The 26,441-nt window shown below is 45.0% G+C and overlaps 1 protein-coding gene across 1 annotated transcript in view; it reads left to right on the top strand.

Moving 5' to 3' along the window:
• The window catches only part of LOC119461477 (scoloptoxin SSD976), a 98,385-nt gene that overhangs the window by 51,384 nt on the left and 20,560 nt on the right, over positions 1-26,441 (top strand). The window lies entirely within an intron of this gene.

Here is a 26,441-nt window from a genome sequence, read left to right as displayed (position 1 = left end):
GGCACGGCATGGGCTTTTTGACCCGGGTCCGGGCCGGGCTCGGGTATTTCGACGCGGGCCCGGGCCGGGCTCGGACTTTCTGGTGGTGTGCATGTAACGTGCAGCGAGTTGTCCTCGCGCGTCTCGACTCTGAAAAACCTGTTGCCCCGGCGCAGCTGGAAGCTAGCAGTGCTACTCCTGTGTACTTCCCTTTTCTTCTTCCGTCGTATTTTGCGCTGTTTGAACAGAATGTAAAAGTCCAGAAAGACCTACGTCGCCTCAAACCAAAGGATGTCATTGTATTCTTTACCTAAATCAATGTAATTAATGCTTTCAGCGCGGTGTAAGCACGTTCGCGACTTGCGGATTCTTCAAAGACGAATTGGTAAAACGATTACTGGTAAGATAAGATAATTCGATAAGAAATATGGCCCTGCGTCCATCTATGATTGCACGCATGTTCTCAACCGGCCGCCTAGCAGCAGCGCATTACGCTGCACATATGGAGGACGAGAAGCTTTCTTTCTTCGTTTACTCCATCCATGCGCTGCGCTCAAGACCTGTCGTGACGTGGAGATCAGTGGTCGTGGCAGCGCTTCGACTAGAATGTACTAGAATACGGATGAGTGAGACGAGCGGCTGGGGCGGTGCATGCTTTGCACTCAGGCGCCCGACGTGGAAAAATACTGCGGTGGCGTGGCGATAAAAGTGGATTGGGCCGCATCAAAGTCGCGCGTTGGAAAGTGCTGGCGAACCTGCTCGGCAGGGTCATTCGTACTATTTCGCGCGCTGGTATTTGCGTTCAGACCGCTCAAATGGTGTTCATAATTGCCTATGACATGTATTTATGCCTTAAGAATAAATTCCTTTCATTCTCTTCTTTATTTTATTTTTTTAATGCTATTCGGTGGTCTTTTTCGGTCTCGGGCCGGGCTTGTGCCTAAGGTAAAGGGGTGGCGGGCCGGGCCGGCGGGTAACGTAGATTATTTCCGGGCCGGGCCCGGGTCCCGCCATAAAACTTTTGGTCGGACTCGGGCGGGTAGCCCGACGTAAAATCGGGCCCGGGCCGGGTCCGGGATGAAAAAATCGGCCCGTGCAGTGCTCTATGCGACCTTTGTAATGAATAAGCATAAACATTGCATGAGATTACACGTTGAATAGTATGAACGTGAACACACTTGTACGCATGGCACTTATTTGTATACCATTTAAATCAACCGTTGCACTAAAGCTTACATTCGCACCGATTCTAACATGTGCGTTGGATCGGAATAATTTTTTGTAAGCAGCTTTCAAATATATGAACTTGCTAGCATCCCTTACTTAGTGCATGTAAACTTACGCTGAGGTAGCGGGTCATCTCCGAATGCTTTAGTGTGTACACTTTCATGTACGGCCGCCGGGCGATGTCTGCGATAGAGTTGACCCTCGGAGTCTTGGTTTTCACCATCAGGCAGGCGCTCATTTGGCCAGCAAATGCGTTGATCAGCACGAAGATGGTAAGAAGCCAGGTGCCAAATAGAAGGCGCGTGATTATTTTTGGAGGAATATTTCTCGATGCTATTAAGAGAGTGAGAGAAAGGGGAAAAAACTTCAACTTCTTACACGTTTTCTTTCTGTAGACCCTTATGCATATTCACAAGGACGACCTGCATGGTGGCACATTCGGGTTATTCAAGTTCATAAAGCACTATCAAAGTACTGCTCTATTACACACAAACTCGAAAAAATTTAGGTAGAACCCATCTTTGGCGATGTTTATCGTCGTTAATGTGATTAGCGTTCAAGCGCCGGCGCACCTCTAATTTAGGTGGTCCGAGGTTTATTATTGACACGATTTGTACATATTCGTTTATAGTTATGAAATTATTAAACTAGTGTACATTGTGAGAACGGTGGCGTCATGTATCAGCCGTGAAATTCAGCCAAGATCTTCTCCCGTGCTTCGTTGGATGGATGGGATGGATGGATGGATGAGGCTGAACCCTTTAAATCGGGCGGTGGCATACGCCACCTAGCCATGACTATGAACATATTTTGTACTTTGTGGTGGGTCAAATTTCACCCCTGCCTTGATTTTATCCACGAATCAGATAACCTCTGTTTGGTTATTTCTACCCGCTTAAAGTCTATTTTGCCTTCACTGTCCCTAAACCCCAATGCTTTGAAAAAATCAGCCCCGTTGCTTTGCACTGTAGGGTTAAGCCCTTTACAGAAAAGTATGAGGTGTTCAGCCGTTTCCTCTTCTTCTCCACACGCACAGCACAACGTGTCTATACCTTGGTACTTGACTCGGTACATCTTAGTCCGCAATACTCCCGTCCTGGCTTCAAACAACAAAGAGCTTCCCCTAGAATTATCGTAGATATTTTCTTTGGCAATTTCTTGCTTGAAAGTTCGGTATGTTCCCAGTGCTGATTTCGTCTGCATACCTGTTCTCCACAGACCCCTCTCGGTTTCCTTAACCTTTTCTTAACCACTGTTTCCTGGTTTGCACCCCTCCTGCAGTCCAAATATTGGATTGACAGTTTTCTGGTCATCTTCCTCCATTTTGTATCAACATTCCTCATGTACAAATAACTGAAAACTCTCCTTGCCCACCGCTTTTCTGCCATTTCTCTCAATCGCTCCTCAAATTCTATCTTGCTGCTGGCTTCCCTGCCCTCGAATGACGTCCATCCCATGTCACCCTGTACCCCCTGATTTGGTGTATTTCCGTGTGCTCCCAGAGCCAGTCTACCTACCCCTCGCTGCTTAACTTCCAACCTTGCTCGAACCTCTGATCTCATGCACAGGACCGCATTGCCGAAAGTCAAACTAGGGACCATCACCCCTTTCCTAATGCCTCTCACCACTGCCTACCTATTGTAATTCCACAGTGCCCTATTTTTCATCACAGCTGCATTTCTGCTACCTTTAGCCGTTACATATTTTTCATGTTCCGTTAGGCACTCAGCCCATTGTTTATCCACACTCTAAGATATTTGTACTTATCCACCACCTCCAGCGTAACCTCCTGTATCCTATGCTCGCTGCCCTGATTATCATTAAAAATCATGACTGCCGATTTTTCTTTCCTAAACTTCAAACCTACGCTATCTCCCTCCTTACCACAGATGTCCATTAATCTCTGCAAGTCTTTCTTGCTGTCAGCCATAAGTACAATGTCATCCGCATACATCAGTCCTGGTAATGACTGTTTAATCCATTCTCCTTGCTTGCAAAAGGAAAGGTTGAAGCCAAGTCCGCTCCTCTCTAATTTTTTCTCTAATCCTTGTAAATACAGCATGAACAACAGAGGTGACAGAGGGCACCCCTGCCTAAGCCCCTGCTGTATCTCTATAGGCCCAGATACCTTGTTTTCCCATTTTATAAGCACCTTGTTACTTTTATAGATATCTTTTAAAAGATTTCTTACTCCGTCTTCCACATCTAGAGTGCCCAGTATGTCCCCCAAATTTTTTTGGATTACACTGTCATAGGCTTCCTTGATATCCAGAAATGCAAGCCATAGGGGCCTGTGTTCCGTGGCTTCCGTCTGGACATGCGGCGCCACCTAGCGGCGCGCGTGCAAAGTACCCCTCCTACTGCGTAGCTGCCAAGATTGCACTGGTGGCGTGCAGGTGCGTGCTAACACTTAGCATCAATCCCTCGTTACAATGATCGTGATCGTGGCCCAGCGGATACATAGCAGTACCGAAGTTTTTCAAGGCTTTCTTTTTATTAGAAAGAATGTTGTGCAAAGACGCTATAACTATAAACCGGATACAATCTGCTGCAAAGGGGCGGGGTGCGGGAAGTAGACTGAGAGTGATAATCGCTTTAAAGGTTGGCCCCTATTGGGACGTTTGTTCTGCCCAAATAATAATCGCCGTGCGTCTTGCTTGCTGTTTTCTTCCAATGAACGCTCTGCTCTCACTACTTTCCTGTCAATAATCCTATGTCAAATTAATAACGCGCACGCCATTCGTAACCTTGAAGTAGCAGGTGCGCAGCCTCAAAGAGAAGAAAGGCAGATAGATAGATGACGCAAGATAGATGACGGTGATTTCTTGGGAACAAGATAAGCGCCAAATGTTGAAAATGTTTCCTAAGAGTGTTAAGTATAGCCTATCCATGCATGCCCCAAATGTCCATTGGTATTGAGAGATACATTAATACGCTAAAGGAGCACCTAGAAATCAAGCGAAAGAAAATATTAATGAACAAACCTTCATAAAACATGACAGCCAAGCAGTCCCATATATACATCATCCATAGCCTTGTCAGGCTTTTCTTCGCTGCTTTTTTCTTGTTATCGGACTTATCTAAGGCAGCGCATAGGAGGCTGACAAGAGTCAGTACAAGAAGAAGCAGGACCCATATCTGAAAAAAATTGTTAAGAGATTAGCACAATAGCACTTTGACTTCGTGATTAAACGCGTTTCTATTTCTCTATACCACAATTGTGTGGCATGTTTGATTCATATTAGGATTAGGCGAACACTCGAAATTTTGAATATGAATTGAATAGTCATTGCTAGTGGTTTAGTAGTCGATTTATACTTCACTATGCAAAATTGTCGAATATTTGTTTCTGTTCGAAAACAAGGAATACCCCTACTGGAGTATTGATGCAGAGAAACTGATGCTAAGAGAACATTTCAAAATCAACCCACACCTGGATAATCGGGGTTTTTATTCAGACACGCTCGTTTCTGACCGAACGCATGGAGCCTACAACTTCTGCTCGTTAGTTTTTCAGTCATTCAATAAGAATACTTTGCGTTAAGGCAGCCTATATCCGAATTAGTTGTCTATGTAGGCCAATGAACTGACTTTTTAGCCGCTCTCGCCATGTTTTCATTCCTTTAAAACAATGGGCGGCGCTGGCGTCATCTTTCTGCCCTTCAACAAACATAGCACTCCACGTACATCTGATGCCGTGTTGTTCCCTTGTTTTATTGCTGCAGTTGGGATGGCGCCCCAGGCAACTGCGAGAAGTTGTTTTTCCTTTACAAACTCTTCAGTTGAGCAGACTTCCAGTTGCCAACGGTATATCAAACTACGTAAATATACCCCATTTAATTGCTAAATGGGCTTCATGAAAACTTTATATATCACTCGGTTTAGAAATGAGTCAGTGCATGATACTGTAAGATATTCAAAGATATTCTTTCTCGAATAGTTTCATTCGATTCGGTTTGAAAATTGCGCTGTTCTAACGCCCCTTATTTATATACAGTGGGGACCAAGAAGATAAGATATTGTCACGATGCACAAACAGGAGGAACTGGGAATACAGGGCAGGACACTTTAATTAGGTACACTACAAAAGCGATCAGGCATGGACCTCGACTTCTCTTTTACAACGCGCGAGGTCTTCGCTTTTCTCTGCGTGCCACATATTGGTTGTGGCATTTGCTTCCCACCAGAGAGAGCATCGTCCCGATGCTCAGCCAACGAGAAGATGTCGTCTCAGACAATATGCGGGTACTTCACTTCATTCTGAACAATAGGGCTTAATGCGGACAATGTGCACGACTTCTAGAAGGTGGACGCTGCCTCGCCGTGGAGGAAGCTGGGCTGTCAGGGATAAACTCGTAGTTAACGTCTCTCAGGCGTCGTACAACCTTGTACGGACCTAAGTAACTCCTAAATAGCTTTTCTTGAAGGCCTGCGCCGGTGGATAGGACTCCAAAGCTACACTTTCTCGCCTGGCTGATATAGGTGACGTATATGTGCCGTAGATTGTGACGTCGATCGTCATAGTCCTGTTGCCGGATCATTCTGACGCGCGCGAGCTGTCTCGCTTCTTCATCCCGTTGAGCGAAAGCTTCAGAGTCCATGCCTGCATCAGCGGAGTCATGTATTAACATCGCATCGAGCATCGTCGCCACTTCATGGTCATGAAGAAGGCTAAATGGTGTCTTTCGCGTTGTTTCCTGCTGCGCCGTGTTATAAGCCAATGTTATGTACGGTAGAATGTAATTCAGATTTTTGTGTTCCGCGTCTACGTACATACTCAGCATGTCCGCGATAGTCTTGTTCAAGCGTTCGATAGGCCGTTTGTTTGCGGGTGTGGTCTTTCGATGAGCCGTGCCACTGAGGCTAAGTACTGTGGAGTGTAGCCGTAAGTGCAGTCCATCTGTCAGTTATTATCACTGTTGGTGCACCGTGCTTCAGAGCCGCGTGTTCAATAAAGAATCGCGCTGCTTCGACTGCCGTGCCGCTTGAAAGGGCCTTGGTTACGGCATAGTGTGTCAGGTAATTGGTAGCAAATATTACCCACTTATTGCTAGTATTGGAAGTCGGGAATGGTCCGAGAAGGTCCATCCCGATTTGGGAAAAAGGCTTCATGGGCACTTCGACTGATTATAATTGCTTAGCTGATTTCAAATGTGGTGATTTGCGTCGTTGACAATTGAGGCACGTGCGCACGTGCCTCAATTGCCTTGAAGAAGACAAGTCCACTTGTCGAAACGTTGGCTCCTGCGCTCACCTTGTTCTCCTGTTACTCATCGTGCGCACGTAATGTTTCACAAAGGCGGCAATCCTTGGCCAGTAATATTTCTCCTTGACTCGGGCCAGTGTCCGCGTGTAGAAAAGGTGGCCAGATGTCGGTTCATCGTGGCAGGCTTGTAAGACCTCATGACGAATAAACGTCGGGGCGACAAGTAGGCGGCTGCTTCCGCTTGAAGCGAAGTTCTTGTAGAGAACATCATTACGGAAGCAGAATGATGGCAATGTTCTTGCAAATGTTTTCGGTGCGCTTGTAATCCTGCTACAAACGTCTAATCCTACCTAGAAATCCTACAAAAACCATGTCTTCATCTTCTGTCACGGCCAGCTCAATGGGTGGCCTTGAAAGGCAGTCAGCGTTCGAGTGTTGGCGTTCGGACTTGTACACCACTGTCATAATTCTTGAAGCCTTAGGCTCCAACCTGCTTGTCGATGGGTTGGATCCTTCAAGTTGGTAAGCCAGAAAAGGGAGTGATGATCGCTGACAATACTGAAGGAACAGCCATATAGATATGGGCGACACTTCCTAACTACCCATAAGACCGCAAGATATTCCTTTTCTGTGGTTGAGTAATTAAACTCGGCACGTGATAGCGTCCTGCTTGCGTATGTAACGGCTCTCTCGGCTGTGTCTTGCCATTGCACGAGCACAGCGCCTAGACCTACGTTGCTAGCGTCCCTATGAATCATGGTAGGGGCGTCTTTGTCAAAGTGAGCCAGTACAGGGGGCGTTTGCAGGTGTTGTAGGAGATCATTTAACGCTTCTTGGTGGTCTCCTCTCCATACGAAGGCAACGTTTTCGCTTGTAAGGCGCGTTAACGGCGAAGCTATACATGTATGTGAAAAATTGGCAATAATTATTCGGTAATACGCACTGAGACCTAGGAAACGCCTCACTTCCTTCTTATCTGTTGGTGCTGGAAACTTTGTGACGGCCGTCATCTTGTCGGGGTCAGGGCCTAGACCTTGATGACTTCCAACATGACCTAAATATTGGAGTTCCTCGAAACCAAAGTGACATTTTCCTGCTTTCCGTGTTAGGCTGGTGGACCGTATCATTTGTAAAATCACCAGCAGCCGTCTGAGGTGTTCCTCGAGCGTTTCGGAAAAAACAATGATATCGTCGAAGTATACTAGACATGTCTGCCACTTCAGGCCTGACAGAACCGTATCCATGAGTCGCTGAAACGTTGCTGGAGCTGAGCATAAAGCGAAAGTCAGGACCTTGAATTCGTAGTCGGTCAGGCGTTTACGAAAGCAGTCTTTTCTCTGTCTTTGGGTTCTGTGCGCTGAACAGTTCAGGATGTTAAAGTTGCGTTATGACCAACCGCTATGCCCAGGGCATAACTTCTTGAACACACAATGACATCGTACTTTTAATGCGAAAGCAGCATATGCCCCATCACGCGAAATTCAGTCGGCGGCGTGCCTGAGCGCTGTTACCAAAAATGGTCGACGGTGCGAAGAGTAAACACACGTGAAAAGGTGCTGGGACTGACGTCAGATTTATCAGGAAGGTACCTGCAAACAAAGTAAATTAATGGCTTGGGAAAAAATTTGGTACATTTCGGTCTGGATGGGAATCGAACCCGGGCCTCCGGGGTGCAAAACGAGCACGCTTCCCCGTAGGCGGCGCTTTCAAAACCTAGATTACACGCATGTCATGACATTCATGTCATGAGTCCTCAGGAGTCTCTTTCGCTATGCCAAAGAGACCTTCAAGCGAAAGCCTCCTCATGCTCATGACGATGGCTTCAACGACCATCCTTTAGTGTTTCCTTCACTTAGTACCCACGTCCGAACTAATTTCAGTGGTTTTTAGGTGTAAATATTTTTTGCTGAGTCATTGCCATTTTGCTGAGTGATACTCGTGACTATTACTTCCACCATCATCCTTAAGTGTTTCCTTCACTTAGTACACACGTCCGAACCCATTTCAGTGGTTTTTGAGTGTTTATATATTTTTTGCAGAGTCATTGTCATTTTTGCAGAGCCATGCTCATGACTATGACTTCTACCATTATCCTTTAGAATTTCCTTCACTTAGTACCCACATCACAACCAATTTGAGTGGTTTTTGAATGTTAGTCTTTTTTCGCTGAGTTACTGTCATTTTTTCTGAGTCATGCTCATGACTATGACTTCTAGCATCATCCTTTAGTGTTGCCTTCACTTAGTAACCCTGTCCGAACCCATTTCAGTGGTTTTTGAGTGTTAATCTTTTTTCGCTGGGTCATTGTCATTTTAGGCGGCTGTTTTATGATCTACATGACACGCATGTCATGACATTCATGTCATGACGTATCATTTATGTTCGTCGTACACTGTTGACATACTATGCCAATTTTGGCACCTACCAAGTTGACGAAACGACTATGAGAGCACCAATACGTAGGCAGCTGTTTCATGACCTACATGACACACGTGTCACGATATTCATATCATGACTTATCATTTATATTCGTCATACACTCTTGTCATAGTATGCCAATTTTGGCAAATACCAAGTTAACGATACGACCATAAGAGCACCGAGACGTAGGCGGCTAGATAGATAGATAGATAGATAGATAGATAGATAGATAGATAGATAGATAGATAGATAGATAGATAGATAGATAGATAGATAGATAGATAGATAGATAGATAGATAGATAGATAGATAGATAGATAGATACTGTCAATGTGGCAAATGTTTGCCAAGAAATGCTTCGCATTTAATAACTGCGCACACAGAAACTGCTCTTGATTTATGCTTCACTGACTTTTCACCAAATGATGTTCAATCGGGTGTGATGGCTTGTGACACTAGCGACCATCTTCCTTTCTTCATTTTTGCTCCACATCCAAAATAAAGAAGTCTCTAGGTAGTAAACGCCACTCTTTGTACAGGAAAATTAATGATGAAACAGTAAACCGCTTCCAATGCATTACTTCAGAACTGGACTGGTCAGATGTCTTTATTGAAGAGGAGCCCAGTCGCTCTTACGATATTTTCGAAGAGAAATTTCGAAATGCTTATGAGATCGCCTTGCCTCTTGTCCCTCACAGTAGACAGAAAAAGTCTCAAGAACCATGCATCACCAAAGATCTGTACAAAAGAATGAGGCATAAAAATAAGCTCTTTGCGGACTTCTTGAAACATAAGGACATCACTATATTCAACCCGTATAAAGTTGTAAAGAATGAATTGACCTCTGATTTAAAAATACCCAAATAGGAATACTGCGCAAAGGGTTTGCTAATAAGTGTTCACCAAATCAAATTTGGACGTAGTATAATAGCTTAGTATTCGAACGACCTTAAGGCACTCCAACAGAGATTGTGATCGAAGGCGTTACCTATAGAGGCCGTTCTTTATCAGATAAGTTTAATGTGTATTTTTTATCAGTCGGACAAAACCAACCTACGCAAGAAAATGCCATTGACATTATGTCTTACCTCAAAGGCAATCCAAAACCCACGATATTTCGTTCCCCACTAACTAGTGCTGAAATCGCAACGTGTGTAATGCTTCTGAAAAACAATTGCTCCGCTGTAGCTGATAATAATAAAACTGTGGTGGCAAAAAGTGTCTGCGATATTATCGCTCCTCTGTTATCGCCCATATGAAACCAAATGCTCAAAGAAGGTAGATTATCCGAGAAACTGAAAATCGCAAGAGCGTTCGTGCTCCATAAATCCGGAAATTATAACGATCCTAATATTTATCGTCCCATATATATTTTGCCCATTTTCTCTAAAATCGCTGAAAAAGTTATCAACACCCACCTGATTTCATATTTCACTAAGACCGAAGCTATCGCAAAATAACAATACGGTTTCCAAAAAGGAAAATCTACCGAAAAGGCTTTACTTCACATAAAAGACAAAATGATCAACAACATAGAAAACAAAATGGTCACACTGGGATTATTTTTAGACTTTAGAAAAGCTTTTGACTCGGTCAGTCATTAAGTCTTACTACGTAAGTTATAGTTTTATGGGATCCGAGGCTGCGCTCTGTCTCTTATTCGAGGCTACTGTTGTCCAGAGTGCCATTCACAAATGTTAATGATATATCTTCCAGCTACGGCCTTATACGTACTGGCGTACGTCAAGGCTCTATACTAGAACCAATTATATTCCTTGTTTACACTAATGATATCGTTAATATTTCTCCCAGCTGCGAAATAGCCTTATATGCTCATGACACCAATGTTTTCTTTGTGGCGCGAGTTTGCAAGCAGTAGAAAATAAAGCAAATGATTGGTTAGATAAATTAACATTGTGGCTGCGTGCCAACCGATTACAATTAAACGTTAAAAAGACGAAGTGTGTAATATACAGAGCAAAAAATAAAGCATTAGAATATGAGCCAACAATTTCACATAACACAAGCACCATTCAACGCGTTCAGTCGGTATGCTTCCTATAAGCTTGGAGTTATTTTTAATGAGAACTTGCTATGGACCCACCATGTAGACCACATAAGAAGTAAAGTTTCGCGATCAGTTGGTCTATTAAATAAATTTAGACTTTTACTACCAACATGGCTTAAAAAACAATTGTACTTGACCCTGATACAATCTCATCTTCATTAATGTTTACTAATATGGGGCGATCCAACATAATAAATTTAAATTCTTTGTTTCTCTTGCAGAAGAAAGCCATAAGAGCCATAACTAACCTAGATTACTTAGAGAGTACAGGCCAGTATGGGAGTAATTTCAGGATATTATCTATCTTTCAGTTAAAGACTTTGCGGGTAACGCTCGAGACATATCATGCAATTCATGATGAACCTAATTTTCTTTCAACAGAGGCTTCCCGAAACCCATACAACCTTCGACACATTGCAATAAAAGCACCAAAAGTAAGGACAAATTATAGCTTCAAAACCCTTAAACACCAGATGGTTGCCTTTTTAATGAACATAATATATTTCAGCATCTCATCGATGACTGTAACAATCAGAAAATCTGCAAGAGGAAAATGACAGGACTGTTATTGATATAATTGGGCTTGTCCCTTGTGCTGCGTCAAGGAAGCTGCTTATTTTGTTATGCCCTGTGTTCTTCTACCCAAAGTTTTAGCTAGTGCCTCTTAATCTCTTTATGCAATTCAGTTTTTTTTCCTCTCCCATGTCAGGCGCCATTGTACTCCCTCATACACCTGACATGGGAGTGGCTTTGAGCTTTGCTTTCAGCTTTGCTTTTCTTTATGACCATGAATTGATTTTTGTTCTTGTTTTGTTATTATGCCAACAAGTGTTGACGCATATGCTACGTTGCTTATGTATTGATTTACTTTTTGTTTTGTTTTGTTTGTAACGCCTCCCAGTGCAACATAGCTACAATGGGGAGAACGCCCTCGTTAAGCGTTGTGCCTTTGGGCGTCCTTCCTGGAGTGTATTCGCTTCACAATAAAGAATAAAAAAAAAACCGCCGCGGTGGTTCAGTTAGCTTAGGCGTTGCGCTAGTGAGCACGAGAGCGCGGGATCGAATCCCGGCCGTGGCGGCTGCATTTCAATGGAGGCGAAATGCAAAAACGCCCGCGTGCTTGCGTTGTAGTGCACGTGTAAATCCTTTAAAATTTATTCGGTGATGGGCGGAATCAAACCGTCGCCACGCGTGTTTCCCAACAAAGCTAGCCAACGCTTGAGCAAGCCGCGCCATAAATGCGCGCGGTCAGCGAGAGATATGAATCTTGGCGTTCACAAGCGCCGGCTCCCCACGCATCTCCAAGGCCACGCCTGGACTTTCTGGTCATGGCGCTAGATGTCGCAGCGCGTACCGAAGGAAGCACGAGAAATGAGCCTGGCCTCTCCACGTGACTCGTCAAGCTCTTTAACACTGCACTTGTAAATATGACAAGTTTGGCTCTGTCTCATTACTTCCAGCTTTATACTTGCCATAACAATCATCATAACATATGACAAAAATGTCATCACCAATTACAAACCTACCATAAGAAATTTTTCTAATCGCATAAACGTCGCCAATAATCTCCAAAGGATAATTGTGCCACCAATATTTCTTTTAAGCAGCTCTTTCTGCTGACTGGACGAGGTTATAACGCCCGTTTATGGCATCTTGAGCAGCATTTCTTTTTAACAGCGAAGCTGTTTACCCTTACAAAAATGAGTTTAGACTGTCTGTAGAATGTCTATAGACTACTTGTAGACAACTTTGCCTTTTTATAGATTTGTTCTTTTGTTGATAAATAATCTATAGACTGTCTATAGACAAAAGTTGATATCATTTTTATTTATTTTTGTCTACTCACATTCTATAGACAGTGTATCTGCGAGGCTTCTGTTGGCTGGCGTTGAACGAGGCTTCGTCTAAAACGTGGATATGTCTACACAAATAATGCGTTCTTAAATTAAAATATACATAGAAGGCTTTCATTCACCCGTATTACATCTCTCAATAAGGTTTACTCACCTACAATGCAGAATCAAGCGAAGAAAAGCAAGAACAGACGACAAGTTGTTCCAAAGCGAGCGAGAATCTTGTCGTCTGCCCTCCAAATTTAGCGGCCAGCTGATACTTCTTACGTTTCATAGAATTGTGCATTCAATAGTATGTCCTCAAAATATAAACAAAACATGTTTTTGTGTAAAAATAAAGCTAAAGCAGTTTTTTACGTGCTGTTTTACCAGGGAAATGAATCATTCTGACAGCACTAGCCAGGTGCGTCTTCAAGGCGTTCTGGCTCTCCAAGAACGATGCCAATCCGAATCCACAATATGCCGGCATTCCCATCCATACCCCAGCGCAGCAGCGCCACATTTCCCTCTAGGTTTTATAGTGTGAAACTCTATGGTTGGGGATATACCCATTCGTAAAATAAGAGGGAAGGAGTGTTGCATCAGACATGCTGCGGCGTTGCATCGAACGCGCACATGTACAAGACGGCGCCGCGATTGTTATTGGTGGCCTTGACGGGTGTTTGTTCTGCGCGTGCGCTAGACTGTTCGTTGGCTATATAATCCCGTGCTATGATGTGATGCGGGGTTCTTTGGTTGCTGGGACACTGCCAGTATGCAGCCGTTGGAATAAAGACTTTTCCAGAGTACGTCTCGGCGTCCGTTACAACAATACCAAAAATATTTAATGAAACAAAACAATCAATAATACAGTCAGCTTGACATTTTAATTGTGAGCTACTATAAAAGCTACTCGTCAATATAATATATAGAACAACACAAATGTTACTGCAATATACAAAGAACACAGCACACACGTAAGGCACAAGCACTGGGCAACAAAAATAAAGTAAATCAAGAAATCTTGGAATGGGCTATCAGTACTTCAACGCAGCTTACAGAAACAATAATTAAAGATAGAACTTCACATTCTGCAGAATAGTAGCCTTGTGCTTTTTAGGAAAAACATAATCGACCTGTAATTGAATGGAATTGGTGTTGGAACAAACAACTGAGTCACCGCACGAATTTGAAAGTTGGTGGAATCGCGGCCGGTATAAAACCCAAAAACCAAACCAAGCTAGGAGGAAAAAAAAAAGCTGTGAACGCCTTATGGGCGGCTCGTATACCCTTAAATATTATTGCACAGCTAGCAATGAAAATCGGCTACCAATAGAAAGAACCCAGGCTTCCAGATGTAAAACTTTGAACCCAGGCTTCGAGATGTAAGCGTGCTATATTTCCAATTCAGATTCTTTCGCGGTTTCATGATTCACGGCCGTGGCCTATTTATTTCCCGAAATGGCGATCGGCTGTGTCCTACATGAGCGACAAACACGTATCCATTATTCGGCCCTTTGTTGATAAGATCAGAATACTTCACTCTCACACCCCCGTTTAGAGCGGGCGCTGTCAATCTCCACTCCCGTCGCTATCTGTCGGTGTGGCCCGCGCAGAGGCTGCTGATTGGATGACTCAGCAGCGCAAGACACAAAGCGTGACGACCGAAGAACCGAACAACGGCCGCCAAGCATGGGATGCGTTACTGCGGTCGCTCTGCCGGCCCGTTCCCGCGGCAATCGGCAAAATACGGCTGCCATCTGCAATCGCTGCAAATTCGAGTCTATACTGTTTTCTTTCGCTCAACGATGAGATAAAGCTATAGACGAATTTTCAATCTAAGCTTAAAGTAGTCATCTTTCACGGATAAGAAAATCGGGAGCTGTCAGCAATGCGCTGATTACGCAGATATATTTCACCGCGGTCAGCTTATCTTAATCGCTGTCAATGTGCCATACAAGTGACCGAAGACACTGCGCATCCGATTCATTGTGTCAATCTGATCAGGATTTCAAGAAAAGGATAACGGGGGGGTTACTCGCTTTTGCGATCAAGCAGGGCATCCCCCCAAACGCGCATTTAAGGCCCTCCTAGTCGAATACATTCGCGGCACTTCGAAGTAGGAACAAGGGACGCGGCTAGCTCCGAATCAGGCGCCTTCAAGTCACAGACATGACGAAACTGTAAGTGTTTTTGTACGCTTAGCAAAACAGTAGCTAAAATGGGTTTATTTTTATGCTATAATATTGTCTATAATTCTTCAAGTGCACGCGTTTAGCCGTAGTTCGGCGTGGTTGCAGGCCTGTATTTTTGTACCTTGACCAAAAAATATATTTTTTATTTAATTAAGGAGTTTTACCTGCCATGATTATGAGGCACGCCGTAGGCACGCTCTAGAATAATTTTGACCCCCTGGGGTTCCTTTACGTGCACCCAACGCACGGTACACGGACGCTTTTGCACTTCGCCCCTACTAGACATGCGGCCGCCACGGCCGGGATTCGATCCCGCGATGTCGGGCTTAGCAGCGTCATGCCAAAGCCTCTATGCCATACCGGCGGGTGTAGCTTGACCAAACTAATGGCGTTTTTCACTGGTCGATCTGGAGCAGGATTTTTTGCTCCACGGCTGCGAATCCGAATTTCACTGGTCGAGCTGGAGCGGGTTCGCGCTTTCCCCTGGTCGTTTCGGATCAACTCGCTCCGCGCCGGAAAGCTCTCACATACTCCGCTGCTGAGGCACGGATTCGGGCGGAAATAGGACGAGAAGGATACGTCACTTCCGCTCGCTGGGGGACGGCGATCTTGGTCGCCATAGAAACATGCAGAGCGGAAGTCGATTTTTTGTGACGTGTGTGCTCAGACTTCCGGTACGATCCAGCGGGGAGCATTTTGGCTCTCCTCTGGCAGATTAGGGTTGGTGAATTGCGAGCACTCACTCCAGGATTTCGGTGGCCACTCCAGATCGACCAGTGAAAAACGCCATTAGATTAACCAGCGCATATAAGGGGAACGCTTATACTGGGTGTTTAAGCGATCACTTTAAAATGTTTTTAAAGGTTCCCTGTGGCGGATAGATCAATTATAGCTCATGAGCTGGTCTACTCGAAGAGGCGGACATTACTTGCACAAAAAATACATAATCGCCTAACTAACAAAAATTCCCTAATTAGGTTTTTAACTAATTACCTTATGGCCCATATTGCAATTTACAAGTTCTAACCGCTGAGTTCGCAAGGCGGATCCACTTGCAACCAATTCTCAGGATGACAGCAGTTGCGAGATATTAATTCGCGAACTTTGCCGAGAAATGCATTGCCGTTCCAGTTACTCTCTTCACTTACTTTCAGTTACTTTAGTTACTCTCTAACAAAACGACGTTTTATGCACTGAAGCTCAAAATCACGGCAATTCTCGTATTTCTCGAGTTACGAGAAAAGCAATGCAACGTTAGTTACTCGGCAGATAGCGTGCTGAAAACTACCCATGGAGACTTTTGTACGACGCAATGACGGCTCAACTATAATCGGAAGTCACGCTCTTCATCCAAAAATGGAACTTGTACGATTGCCGTATTCTAGTTAACCAGGTATATATACAGTGCCACTTTTTTTTAACAGCTTCGTTAAAGCTAGCGGGGACAACCTGTTTATACAACTAACAGAAAATATAAAAGTAAGATAATTCACTCGGCTACTTTTAACCCAGGAGATAGCAAATCAGGGACGAGGCAAAGTAAAGAAAGAAAAAACGCGGAACACTTCGCTCTATCTTACACACGTGCCATTTATGTAATTTATTGGGCTGCAAGGGTCACAGAAGCCTGGTACATAGAAATTTCTCTCGTAATCGGTTAAATTGAAATGCTGAATTATTTACCTGGTTAGTTTGCTTTTTTCAGTGACGTGAAGGGATGAGTATGTAATTTTGTATAGACTACAACCATATGGGCGACAGTGACCTTCATATTGTATTTACAGTATACAAGTCCCTTTGCAGCTAGGGCACATAATTCTTAGCTGAGGAATGCACATGCCCAAATATTTTTTTCCAGCTTGGCTTTATTTAGTCGTAATTGTGTTCGACGTCCTTAGCAACTATCCATTGTGTGGCAAACAGTCAGCACCAAGGTCGATTGCTGCTATCTTAGTTTTGGTAAGCGAAATGTGTGAAGATATGTATTTACTAGGCAGGGTGTCTTGCCACCAGCAAAAATGTCGCGATGTCGTGTTTCAAAACGTTTCTTTAGGGGCTGTGTCTAATTACAGGAATAATATCCAGCTATGTTGGCGTTTTATATCGCTGCTTATTTATGTTTCTTCAGAACAGACTGAATGTACAAACAACTGATGTGTTTCATGCCACATTCCTACCGCGCATTCTTTTACGAAAGGTGGGCACCATCTCGCATGTCAAAAATCAGAGGTAACATGAGCTGGAAAGAAAACCTGCATGCGGCAGCAGCTACAAATGAATTACTGGACTGCATTGTACCACTCAGTGACCATCTGTGTGTGTTCCATCTGAGATGGGTGCTTTTTGCAAGTTTATCACTGTCTTTTTATGCGATTGCTTCAAAATCTTGCCATGTGATCGTGATGTTGCAGATACTTTTTTACCCTTCTTTACACAATGAAAACCGAAAGTATTTCAAGGAAGGCAGGTATGAACTTTTTGAATACTAATAGCAAGCATCGAATATCAAAACGCAAACGCATAAATTTACGAAAGGAAACTTTATTTTGTATAATTTGGTGTCAGCCTGTACTGAATAGTGCGAGACCGCTATCACACACATGCAATCAGCTTTAAACAGAAGATCACTCATTTTAATGAAAAGAACTGCACGAATAACCTCCAAATACCTTTTGAACCTGGTTGAAAACAACCTTTATAAGAAACACTGGCCACTGTGTGACTGGATTTCTATAAGCGCTAAATAAATGCCTGCCGAAAACAGATCTAAAGTTGTCGAACAAAACGACTCTGCTGAATGACTTGTGTGCCGCACACTTGTGTAGACGGGCTGGTCAAACAAGAGACGTCTAAAAGTAAGATATCTGCGGTTGTAGTTTAAAAGCTAAAGCTGCTACATGAATAGAACGTCAAAAGCACTAAATAATGGACTGAGAAGTGTTTCTATGAAGTGTTCCTCTCACATCCTTCAGCGTTACATGGTTCAAATCAGGATAAAGTGGTGCCATGGTAGTTCAGAGATATTCAAAAGTTATCTACACCGGAGTCTGTCGTGCCAAATGACAACCGGAGAACCTAATCCATGTCCGCCTATCATCGACCACTACTGCACAAAACAATGTCATTGGACTTTTGTAGCCGCAAGGCCCGGCGAGTGCGGCGACAACCCAAGTCAGGAGGGTCTACAAGCAGACTCGGAAATTGGTGCTCGATTGTGTCGGCGCTGTTCAGGTATGGGTGAAACCGCTACTAGAAAAAAAAATCGCCGCATATCCACGAAGTGAATGATGATGAGTGGGCGAAGCACCGGGGGATCGTTCGGGTAACCGTGAATCCCGCGTACATTGCCCACTCGAACATGCAAATGAGTGACAACACATGTCTACAGTATATAGAATGTTGGTTTATTGGTCGTATATGGTATTGAGGTGCGGACTTCGTTTTCCCTTCATTAAGACTGCCCTGTGATCAGTGCAGCAGCACGGCGACGCCAGCAAGCGGACCCAGAGGCGGCGGGAGCGCGGGAAGCGGCGGCAAAAACGCCGGAAATGTTCTCTACCTGAGGTTGGTGGCGCAGATGCTCGGTTCAAGCGCGAGCTTTGCGAGCCCTCAGCTCCGGGTGCGCTTGCCGGCGTTGCCAGTACTGCCAGGGGGGTGAATCTCCCTATACCTCTCATTGGTTGTTTTATAGCAAACGCTCAGTCGACGCTAGCGCCAAGGCGCACTTCAGTTAGGCCCTCGCAGATGGATGACGGTACTACGGTGGCGAAAAAAGAACAAAAGAAAGAAAAGCGGCGCGATTTTTTTTACCCTCCCCCTTTCGCTATGGAACTTTTTTTCTTCCTTTTTTTATGATAACGTTGTTCCGCTCTTTTCTCCTTTCCCTCTTGACTTTCCTATTCCTCTTCGCAAGCCTCGCCTCGCCCTCTCCTCATGCCACGCGCAATGCTCTTTTTTTTATTTCTTTAACTGTCCGCGGCGTTATCAGACGCACCACTGGACCGAAGCGCGTGCTCCGCGCTCCTCTCCTGTCCGGCCGTGCCATTCGTGCATTCGTGCTGCTGTGCTTGCGCGCAGTGGTTGCTTTTTGCGTTTTCATGCACGCAATCCCGTTCATTATTACGATCAAGCAAGCATGTGCCCAAATTATATTAAAAAATAATTGGACTTACAACACAACAGTTCTTTGGACTCACTTTATTGTGTTTGTTTGCGAAAACCAGAATTGGATCAGACAGTGCAACACACTATAGAATGCAACAAAACGCGGATGGTGTTCCATGTTCGCACATGTAAAAAAACATTTATTGTAATTGATCTAATGGCCAATGCGCAGAATAGCTTCTCACGGCCTGCTTCTCGCTCGGTCCGTAAAATCCAACTCCGTGAAGGGCACCGAGCATATTCTGGGGTTGTTGACCTTGTCTCTGGGCAAACCCATTAGGTCCATCCTTCCAGCTTAGGTTAAAAACGCTTCCATCCTGAAGAACAGTGAAGATCATAAATTATAACATCGCAGTTGGAACATACAAAACAGAACTCGTTTTGCATCGCGGCAGAGTACTAGTTGTGATATGCTATCCTTAATTCTCAGAAACGCATTTTTAAACGATTGCGACCAATAAGATAGAAATAAGTGCACAGCGCACACCTACACACGTGTTCCTTGCGATACGCACAGGTGGTACTCTATTTATCAGGAGCTTTTTGTTCGCTGCTTGTTGGCACAACGATTTACAGCATCGTTGTGGTGTTTTCAAATCAGCCAACTGTTGCCTCACCCCCGGACAGCCATGTAGGACTGCACACCATTACTATCACAAATAAAAACCGGGACGTAAATAGCACGGTGCTCACCTGTTGTCTTTAGGGATGCGGTAGAATTTCACGTCGCATGGCTCAGTTCGTCTTGATGCGTTCGTACACCACTGAACCACACACGAACAGCGACAGCTGCGAGACATGGCGGAAAAAAAATCCGACAAACGTGCAACGGTAGGTTACCACAGGGCTTACCACTGCTAGCACGGAAGGCGAAAAACTGACCGTATAATGCCAGAAAAAAGTTCTGCCGTTTTGGCCGTTATCAGCACAGCCGATGACGAGCGCTGGCCGCGCCGCCGATAGTTGAAGGCGAGAGAGAAACGACAAAGTTGAGAGAGGGTTGACAAGAAAAAAAAAAAGAAAAGCGATTTTGGTTCCGCATCCATCTCATGGATGGCGCTGCAATTCGCGTGGACAAAAAACCATCGGAGTTTCCGGGGCCTGGTACGGCTGCAGCTTTGCGAGCCATCAGCTCCGGGTGCGCATGCCGGCGTCGCCGTGCTGCAGCAGCTTTGCGAGCCCAGCGACTCCGCTTGCAGTTGAGCCACCACTCTCGCCTTTTCATCTATAGCGGGCGCGCCGTTATCAGAAGCGACCGTTATCATCCATGGCTGAAGTAAGAGAGCGCGCGTCGGGAACGAACGCCCTTGCGCACCGCAGCGCCCCTAGCGGACTCCATGCTAACCAGAGCTACGGGCTACGACGAGGAGGGGACAAGGCTCGGTCCTAAGGTGCTTCGCCCTTAAAAGATGCAAGCGCGGCATTCTCGCTAAGAAGCTTGGTAGAAATCCGAACGAACGCAGTCTATCGCCTCACCAATATGCATATCAGTCGGCATTCACGTTCTTTAAATTGAAATATCCTTTGCATGTTCCTCCCACTCCGCGGGGGCTCGATGCTGCTTTCTTACCGAGTAGATAAGCCCGGCTAGTGGCTATGTCTATGAATTGACTAGTCCATCGCAAGAAAGAGCACAGACGACAGAGAAGCACATGTCCGTGTGTACTTCTCTGTCGTCCGTGTTGTTTCTTGCGCTGGACAAGGCCGGCTAGGCGAACTAGGCCGGTTGTCAGTTCTTTTATTAGTGGTTATGTTTTCAATATTGGTTACTGCCCTAGAATGGCCGGTGTCCAAATCCACGCCCCACTGATGGCGCCCTGTGGGTAACACACACAGAACTCGGTGGTCATGCACGTATACTGCAAGCGTCGGAAGTGATGAAAGGAACAGGAAACACGTCATGGCTGCTACGTTTTGGACACCAGTAATCAATGCGCACCACCGTGACACAAGGCGTGTAGAAGCCTTAAATGTATTCATTAGATATGTATCGTACTTTACTGCGCACGTACCCCTGATAACGTTCTTACCTCGAGAACTAGCATACATTGTCTTGGTTATCAGGACACATACAGATAAAAACTGCAGGGGACGAGCCTGCGAGCTCGTGTCATCCACTACTGCTGCTACCTCCCTAACGTAAACAGGCTTCGTGTCATTTGGGTTCCAATATTGCGGTCCATCTGCTTCATTTTCCCTAACTTAGTGGTTACTTACGTCCGTAAACTTGTGTTCTCAAAACAATACCGACAGAAAGTTTCGCTTATGTGGTGCGCTTATCTCTTGCTGATAAGTCAACGCGTTCGAAATGCATGAACCGCGAGCGAATGAGAACTTGAATAGCAAGATTCTCGGGGAATACAATGGCTGCATTGTTTACTGAAATATCGCAGCAGCTTTGACGCTACATGAAAAAGCTTCAACGTTTCCTCTGTCCCCCTCCACAAGTAAGGCTTCGAAAGAAGACGACGGCAACCTGAAATACAGGAGAGTTACGAGGCATCTGTAAGGAAGCGTGTCATGTCGAGGGCCGTTTTTCCCAGTTGAAAAGCTAGCTTTATGGCCTGTCGCCATCGCACAAAAAGGAAGAAGAACGCTCTTAAGAGGAAACTTTAGTTCGGGGGGCTCCCGTCTAAATACATGGGAAAGGAGAAATCCATTTTCTCGACAACCCCTGCACCAAATTTGATGGTTTGCTGCATTTAAAAGAAAAAGTTCAAATCTAGTGCCTGTTGGTCACAAATTGTTTGTCGTCAGTTTTTCTTTATATAAAAATTGGCAAAATCGCAAATTCTCAGAAAACGAAGCTATCATGCTTACAACTCTGTAACTAAGCAATAAAAAACGATATCATAGTTCTGAAAATTGCACCTAATAGCTAATCTAAAGGCGTAAAAAATGACAAATTACACGTGGCTCTGAAAAAGACCAGTTATATGTGAGCAGCTAAATTGCAAAACCCTTGTAAGCAATGTAACCAATTCACCTAAGATATAAATTGGCATAGCAAATTTATCCGCTTTGGATGATCTAATGGATGCCATTACAAAACTGCAATATCTGTTTTACAGCGTAAGCCATTCCAATAGCCGTTTCGGGTCGGGATGATGACGCCGCTGGCGGCGGCCGCCGCGTAACCGCTATCGCCGGAAACGCGAAAAATGTACACGATTCCCGCCGATATTTAACCCGCGCCCGCTGCTTGGGAGCCGGATACTCTACCACTGAACCCGCAAGCGCTTGCTATCAGGCTGCGGAAAATACCCTACAAGGCCAACGCAGGGGGAGACTACTCGAGCATCCGCCAGTATGGTGGCGCCATCTAAGTAAGATGCCTGCAAACGAGCGTCCGCAGGCGCAGACGACGATATGCGATTCAGACGAGGCGCGCAATCAACGCGCTCCCGAGCTGCCGAGCCTCCGCCAGTATGGTGGCGCCATCTAGTTAAGGTGCCTAGAAACGCGGTGCGCCCGACATGTAAGTTGCAGTTGTAAGGCTTGATCGGGTTCAGCAGAATGCTGGGCTGAGAGCTGTGCTGAGGCGAACAGACTGCCGCGAAGACCCTGTTGTGCGTGGTGCCCAAATTGGAGCTACTCTTGAGCCGCACTCTACAATATATACAGGGTGTCCAAACTATCATGCGCCAAGATTTAAAGATATTGCTGCGGAGCAGTTATTTCCCAACTATCAGGCGCCAAGATTTAAAAACATTGCTACGGAACAGTTATTTCCACTGATCTCCAAAGGGGGGGGATCCGGCGCTTCACACGCGCGCACGTGAAGCTGCCGGAAGTCAATGCGTTGTCCCGGAAGCAAGCGCCACGGACAGTCGATTGCTGCTGGTGGGACAGCGTTTTTTTTTTCTCTCAATTTTTTCGAAGAAATGTCAGGTTGTTGGGCGGTAAACTGCACGAATCGACCAGAAAAGTATTAGGAGAAGACATTTCACGCGTAAGTACCCCGAAATTGCATTGATTTTTGCGCATTTTACGAGGAACCAGCTTCGCTTTCCCTAGTGAGATGCGTTAAAGCAGTTTGGCATTTGTCATGCAGGTTCCCGCGCTCGAAGCCGCAAATCTTCCAGCAATGGGTGATTAACATCAAAAGGAACAAATGAAAACCAACTCCAGGCAGCAGGCTTTGCAGCGACCATTTTACAAAGTCTTGTTTCGACCGCTCGGGCGCAAGAACCCGTCTTCGGGAAGATGCCGTCACAACGCTGTTTGGGACGGCTCATAGCTATGACATAAATAAACGCAGTGTTCTGTTGTGTCATTGTTGTCCAGTTTCATACGAATGTCTAGTGTTCTTCGGTGCTTTAACATATACCTACATCATTATCAGCAGAAAGTGAAGAGTAACTATTATACAGCATTGAAGGGGCTTGTCCTAAGCTATGGGAAAACATAGTGCTCAGGTTCCAACTTAGCCACTGTTGTATATCACCAATTCAACAACTTGCGGTGCCAATTCCAGTTTGATCAAGGCTGTCATAAGTGGATATATTTTTAAGCGATCACCATAAAATAGACCTCAATGTCGTTGCGTTTCCTAAATGACTTAGTTTGCAGTATATTGTTCTCGGTAAGCCCATTAGAGCTTAATGTGGTACACTTCATCTTTTTTAACGCATAGTGACAGTGCCATTTATCTCAACTGAGATCAGTGAGCAATGTCGACTGATCGTTCGTTTAAGAGCAGCTCTATCACACTGTTCGCTTTATAGAAATGGAGTGTTGGCAGTTTTCGCTTTTGCGCTAAAAATTGCTGCCTTACATTTCCATGTGCACTTTAGGACAGAGAGGGTGGCGTTTCTGAAACCTTTCAACGGTACGGAGTGGCCAATGCGCTCTGACGCGCCCGGCGACTGATGACGCTCGCCCGCGTGCCGATAACGTCGGACTATAAACGCGCCTTAAGGCTCTCTTGTGGTTTGACCTCTAACTCTCAAGGTGAAAACTATTCAGTCGCCGACGGCTGCCCGAGGTAGCTTAATGAAGCTTTCACTTCAAAAACGCCAAAACATGCGATCACGAGGACAGCGGCAGCCCGAAAATACTTCATTTTCTTGCTTAAGAACCGCAGCAGACGCTGGCTTCCGGGACATGCGGGGGAACTTCCGGTAGCTTCACGAGCTCCCGCCGCGGACAAAGGAGGTGCGCCGTCCAGCCTTTTTAGTGGAGGTCAGTGGTTATCAGTGGTTATTTCAGTAACCAAGAGCAAGCCTGTCATGGCTGAAAGGACAAAGAGGACGTTGTTTTAACCTGGCACGGGTTGTTCACTCTGGGCAGAGCTACATGCATGTGCCCTTGTAAATACACCTGTGTATAGTCATTCCCGTGCATTTTTATCTATGCAAATGCCACATAGGTGGACTGAACCAAGGTCATGTTGTTTGCCGTCGCTTGGAGATACTCAGATTATTTTTTGCATTCCGCCTAATTACATAATTAGTCTTAATTAATAATCAACTTCTCAAACATTAATAATTACATGAAAAGTCTCAACGAGAAAATTGTATACGGCATCATGAAAAAAAACTCCCGATACAGCTTTCTGTTGCTCAATACGTGCTACATAAGTGTTTTCCCGAGCGTGAAAGAAGCCCGCGAACACACGCAAAGTGCCTCGAGTGGCCAATCACGCGGCAACTTTTCCGCGTAACACAATTACGTTTTCTCGTATATTCGAATCCGATGCTATTACGTCTACATGTTGTGCGTAAGTCGTACTTTACGAATTTTCTGAAGCTTTTTTTACTTCGAGAAGCTCAACAACGCATTTGCGATAGGCGGAGGGCCTACAAGAATGAGGGTGCATGTTGTGCTATCGCTAGTTCCACCTAGGGGCCGCGGCCACTCGGACAGACCTCAAACAGCAGCTGGAAAAAGTGCTTTGTCTTTCAGTGTCCGCGTAACAGATTTATGTTTTCTCCTATATTCGAAGTACAATCCGAAGCTACCATGTATGCAGCTTGTGCATAAGTGGTACTTCCCACATTTTCCTGACGCAATTCACTCTTTTAAAGGTTAACTTAGTTCAAGACGTCACTTGCGCTTGGCGGACGGCCTAGAAGAACGAGGATGCATGCTGCACTCCCGCACACGTGCGCGCGCGTGTGACGTAGTACGTCGCTTGTGGTTGTGCTGGTGCTTGTGTCGTCTAATGCCAGTTGGGGTGGTGGTACTTGTCTAACGTCCGCACCAGCTTCGCTGTGCAACCGCTCTCACAGGGTGGAATGGAGACGGATCTTTTTTTGTGTATGTGTACGTGTGCGTGTACTAGTTCTGGCCATTTTTTTAATGTAATAAACGTTTTACACCGGTACTCAACTTCTTATTTAAAGGAAGACGACAGTTCTTTTTATTTGAATGCAACAAATTGTTTTAAGTGAGTTGAAGGGCGGTAAACAGTGATCAATTTTTTTTCCTCGAACAAAAAAAATAGACATTTACCGCGAGCAGCGTCCTTAGATGCTCTCAATGCGGGACACGCTTAACCTGACACAAAAGAGAAATATTAAGATAATATGTACTCATAGAAATGGAGCAAGAATTTCCATAGATTACACCTCAGGTATGCCTGAAAGCGTTCCATAACACAAAGTACTGGGCGCCGACGAGAGGCCTACATTTCCGCACCATTTAATCATGTCACGCAACCTTACCGAGTTCGTTCATGCTAATTATCTGCCTGTCAGTAACCAATTATTTCAACGCATCTTAAAGTAAGAAAGGTCAACACCTGTAATTAATAAACTACTGGAACGATTTTCGTGTTTCGAAACTGGCGAAATTCGAGACGTCACAGTGGTGTCATCGCTGTGGTTGTTTGTGCCCGGAATCGGTAAAATAAAATCTGCAATATGTTCTTCTTTTCCTCTAATGTTCTTTTGAAAGAATTGCCTACGAGTCTAAGCTGAATTTGTGTTTTTGTTCAGCTTCCTCTAGACCTTCGTCTTATAAAAACCTCTGGAAAACGAAGCCTTCTTCCAGCACTGAATGTCACTAGGCATGATGACGACGATTTTGGTGATGATGATGAAAGCTGTTCGTCCTAAATAAAGCTCTTAAAACCTACTCTTACATTTGTACAAACAGCACGACAGGACGGAACACAGGGTGTTCGTTCATGCGTTCTTGGCGCGTAGTAGTTTGTACCAATGTATTCTTACAAACTAGCCCAGTTATCAGTCCTGTTAACTACCCTATACTTTCCTGTTAACACCTATACTTGCATATGCCATGGGTAGGCGTTCGTGCATGCTGCAGTTTTCGTACGTGATGCACGTCCTTTGCATTTCGTATGCGTGAAGTTGGCGCCTCATCCTCCACCGTTTCTCCTTGTT

The sequence above is a fragment of the Dermacentor silvarum genome, chromosome 8, assembly GCF_013339745.2.
Source record: "Dermacentor silvarum isolate Dsil-2018 chromosome 8, BIME_Dsil_1.4, whole genome shotgun sequence".
Classification (NCBI taxonomy): Eukaryota; Metazoa; Arthropoda; class Arachnida; order Ixodida; family Ixodidae; genus Dermacentor; species Dermacentor silvarum.
Note: the sequence above shows the minus strand (reverse complement) of the source record. Positions and strands in the feature narration are given on the sequence as shown.